Here is a 5,308-nt window from a genome sequence, read left to right on the forward strand (position 1 = left end):
TATCCGACGTCCATCACTCCAGAGAGCAACGTACACCTGCTCTCCCACTTGTAGCAGGAAGGTGGCGCTATTGGATGAGGACTCAGAGGAACCTCCTTCCTTCTCATCATACACAGAGACCATTCTCTGTCCGTTATGACATAAGCTTGCCCCTGTCACTGTACTCCTTCCCCAATCAAAAGCTGTGAAGGTGAAGTGGTAGAGTCCTCTCAATGGTGCTGTAAAGATGCCTACAATCGGAGGAAAAATAGAAAGTATTAAGAATTATTGTTAATTTAGTGTATAAGAAGTAAGGAAATGTAACATACAGTAATAGCTACACACAGCATACTAACTAATGTAAGCATGAGCATTGTGTGTAAAAATGTAAATAATTTTTTTTGACATTGAGGTAAATACCTGTGGTTGGATTGTAGGCATTTCCAATGTTTGATAGAACACGCCGGAAGACCAGAGTGATTTCATTGCTGACAGGTCCAATGGTTCCAGAAATTCCTAAAGTAGCTGAGAACGCCACCTGGGGCCTGTCTAGGATTTAAGATGACATGACAACATTAGCTTTACAGTTACATTTTTATAATTTACAATAATTACTGTTTAGTTTAAGTTAACACAACTTGATTGGCACAACAACATGACCCAAAAAAATTGTAATGGGTAAATTACAGTTTGATCAAAATTACTTTAAGTACACTTATAATACAGTAAAACAATTGACAATTGGAACACTTTTAACATACTCAGTGATTATGCACTAATGCTTACCAGTGAACATCATACATCACACACTTTACCTTAATTGAATCTCTTCAGTTCATTCACTGTGGCATTTAATGACCTAACTTGTCTCTCACTTGCTTCCAGCCTGTTTTTCATGCCTTCCAATGACCTAACAGTTGCTCCCAGTCTCTCCTCCATTTCCCCCGGTTCTCTCATCACAGTGTGAATGGTAGGCTCACATCCTGATTGGGTTGTTGTTGTAGTGGTTGCGGTCTCCACCTGCTGGTTGTGAGTCTTGTATTCATAGACCCTCATGTTTGCCCACAGACGCATTGCCAACATTGGTGAATATCTTTCGGTAGACTGAAGTAGTGCCAGTGTTATACGGCCCTATATGTCCACCATGAATTCCTAGCGCAGCTGAGAAGGCCACCTTTGGTGTCTTTGTAGACAAACAAAGGTTGTTGCTCAGCAAACTTGTGAGGATAGCAACAAAAGCAACAAAGTCATTGGTTTCCAGAGAAAATAGTGACTATTACCTTGTCTCTGTCTCTTCAGCTCCTCTACCATAGCCCTCAGTTGTCTGAGCTCAGTGTGGATGATGGACTGGCATCTCTCCTGGGTACTGGTGGTTGCTGCAGTCTCTATCTGCTTGTTGTGAATCTTGTATTCAGAGTCCCAGACAGACACAGCAGCAGCAGGGTCAGAGTCAGTCCCCCCATTCTACAGATGGATAAACTTTAGGAGTAGGCCTATATACTTGAAAGTTCATTCTGTATTGACTTGCTGAACATGTCCACTGTATATACTGTGCACAACCCAGAGTTGATGTCACGATCGTCATTAGATGAAACGGGCCAAGGCGCAGTGTGATAAGCGTACATGATTTATTAGATGTACAACACACGAACAAAAACAACAAACGATACGTGAAGTCCACAGGTTCACAAACACAAACCTACACGGAACAAGATACCACACCACACAAATGCCAAACGACTACCTAAGTATGGTTCCCAATCAGAGACAACAAGCAACAGCTGATTCACGTTGCCTCTGATTGAGAACCACCCCGGCCAACATAGAAACACAAAACATAGAAACTAACACCCTGGCTCAACATTAAAGAGTCCCCAGAGCCAGGGCGTGACAGTTGAATATTAGATGGTACCTGCAATGAGCATAGATAGGGTCTAGGGACTTTTGCCCTCATATGAGAAAAGTATCCTCGCAATATATATATATATATATATATATATATATATATATATATATATATATATATATATATATATATATACAGTACCAGTCAGAAGTTTGGACAACCTACTCATTCAAGGGTTTTTCTTTATTTTTTCTATTTTCTACATCGTAGAATGATAGTGAAGACATCAAAACTATGAAATAACTCATATGGAATCATGTAGTAACCAGAAAAGTGTTAAACAAATGAAAATATATTTGAGATTCTTCAAAGTAGCCACCCTTCGCCTTGATGACAGCTTTGCACGCTCTTGGCATTTAGAATGATAGTTGTTTCGTGTGACGTGTTTTTCTTTCTCCCCATTTTCCTGTGTAGTGTGTTTGTGTGTTCTGGGCATTCCAGGTGTGCTGAGTTGCGGCTGACGATGGTGGGCGTGGCTTCGGTCCGGAGTCCTGGCAGCTGTAGCTGATTGTCGAGAGTATAGACTGATTGCCGTGTGAGCTCGAGAGAGGGAGGAGGGTGCACTTTTTGTTTGGCTGTTTGAGGATTTGGTTATTGGTTGTTTTAATTTATCTTTGTTTGTGTTCCAGCCTGTCCTCCTGATGTATTCCACCCTACCTGGGTCCTGGAGAAGGGAAAGGTAGTTCTGCCCATGGGTGTACATTCACACGTAGATAACCCATTGTTTTACATGCTAGGTTAGCCGGGCGGGTGTCACCCCTGTATTTTTGGTAAACAGGTAGGAAAGTGGGTTAGGGTTTAGAGTGTGATAGGAATGATTAGGTGTGTAGAAGAGGAGGGACCTTTTGTTTATTTTCATTACTTGGACCCCGTTCCCAAATATTCCCTTCTCTAAACTGTCACGCGACGTGTATGCGGTCAGCGAAGTCAAACGCAGGACACAGAGCGGCTGGCAACGTACTTTACTGAACACAGTAATAAACGTTCAAAACAACAAACCTCCAAACAGGGAGGAAAACACAAATACCCGTAATACAAAGCAACTGCCGAAATGACAAAGAACAATCACACACAAAATAACCAATGAGAGACAGGGGGTAATATAGGGAATACAATCCAACATAATGGGAAACAGGTGTAAACAATAAAGACCAAACAAGACAAACACCGAAACATCGATCGGCAGTAGCTAGTACTCCGGGGACGACGAACGGCGAAGCCTGCCCGAGCAAGGAGGAGGAGCAGCCTCGGCTGAATCCGTGACACCCCCCCCTTGAAGTGCGGCTCCAGCCGTGCGCCTACCCCGGCCTCGGGGACGGCCAGGAGGACGCGGAGCAGGGCGAGTCGGATGACTCCGGTGGAAATCCCTCAACAGGGAGGGATCTAGGATGTCCCTCCTAGGGACCCAGCACTGTTCCTCCGGACCGTACCCCTCCCACTCCACGAAATACTGCAGACCCCCCATCCGACGCCTCGAATCCACGATGGAATGGACTGAGTACGCCGGAGCCCCCTCGATGTCTACTGGGGGCAGAGGAGCCTCTCGTACCTCATTCTCCTGGAGTGGACCAGCTACCACCGGCCTGAGGAGAGACACATGGAACGAGGGGTTAATGCGGTAATTAATGGGCAGTTGTAACCTATAACATACCTAGTTCAATCTCCTCAGGACTTTAAATGGCCCCACAAACCGCCAACCCAGCTTCCGGAAGGGCAGGCGAAGGGGCAGGTTTCAGGTCGAGAGCCAGACCCGATCTCCCGGTGCATACACCGGTGCCTCACTGCGGTGGCGATCGGCGCTCGCCTTTTGCCGCCTGATAGCCCGCTGCAGATGGACATGCGCAGCGTTCCATGTTTCCTCCGAGCGCCGAAACCACTCATCCACCGCAGGAGCTTCGATCTGGCTCTGATGCCAGGGTGCCAGGACCGGCTGATAACCCAGCACACACTGAAAAGGCGCAAGATTAGTGGAGGAGTGGCCCCGACCACTCTGCCCCGACCACTCTTCCTGCCGGTCCTGGCAATAGGACCTCAGAAACCTACCCACATCCTGGTTTACTCTCTCCACCTGCCCATTACTCTCAGGGTGAAAACCCGAGGTAAGGCTAATCGAGACCCCCAGACGTTCCATAAACACCCTCCAGACTCTAGAGGTGAACTGGGGACCCCGATCAGACACTATATACTCAGGCACCCCGTAGTGCCAGAAGACGTGAGTAAAAGGGCGTCGGCCGTATGTAGGGCTGTAGGGAGACCTGGCATAGGAATGAGATGGCAGGCCTTAGAAAACCGATCCACAACGACCAAGATCGTGGTGTTCCCCTGGGAGGGGGGAAGGTCCGTGACAAAATCCACCGATAGGTGAGACCACGGCCGTTGTGGAACGGGTAGGGGTTGTAACTTCCCTCTGGGCAGGTGTCTAGGCGCCTTACACTGGGCGCACACTGAGCAGGAAGAAACGTAAACCCTCACGTCCCTAGCTAAGGTGGGCCACCAGTACCTTTCACTAAGGCAGTGCACTGTCCGACCAATACCAGGATGACCAGAGGAGGGTGACGTGTGAGCCCAATATATCAGTTGATCACGGACCTCGAGCGGCACGTACTTCCGTACCTCTGGACACTGTAGGGGAGTAGGGTCGGCACGTAACACCCGCTCGATGTCCGCATCGACCTCCCACACCACCGGTGCCACCAGACAAGACTCCGGAAGTATGGGAGTGGGCTCAATGGACCTCTCCTCTGTGTCATATCGTCGGGACAGGGCGTCTGCCTTAGCGTTCTGTGACCCTGGTCTATAGGTGAGCTTAAATACAAATCGGGTAAGAAACATGGCCCACCTAGCCTGGCAAGGGTTCAGTCTCCTCGCTGCCCGGATGTACTCCAGGTTACGATGGTCAGTCAGAATGAGAAAAGGGTGTTTAGCCCCCTCAAGCCAATGCCTCCACACCTTCAGGGCTTGAACCACCGCTAGCAGCTCCCCGTCCCCCACGTCATAATTGCGCTCCGCCGGACTGAGCTTCTTAGAATAGAAAGCACAGGGGCGGAGTTTTGGTGGCGTACCCGAGCGCTGAGACAGTATAGCACCGATCCCCGCCTCGGACGCATCTACCTCAACTTGGAACGCCAAAGAGGGATCCGGATGTGCCAGCACCGGAGCCGAGGTGAACAGGTCCTTCAGATGTCTAAACGCCCTGTCCGCCTCAGCCAACCACTGCAGACGCACCGGGCCCCCCTTTAGCAGGGAGGTGATGGGAGCTGCTACCTGTCCAAAGCCCCGGATAAACCTCCGGTAGTAATTGGCAAAACCCAAAAACCGCTGCATGAAAAGGTACTCATAGAGACCCGAGGTGGTACTGATTGCTGTCTTCCACTCATCTCCCTCCCCAATGCGCACCAGGTTATACGCGCTCCTGAGATCCAA

The sequence above is a fragment of the Coregonus lavaretus genome (assembly GCF_964263955.1).
Source record: "Coregonus lavaretus genome assembly, chromosome: 39".
Taxonomy (NCBI): Eukaryota; Metazoa; Chordata; class Actinopteri; order Salmoniformes; family Salmonidae; genus Coregonus; species Coregonus lavaretus.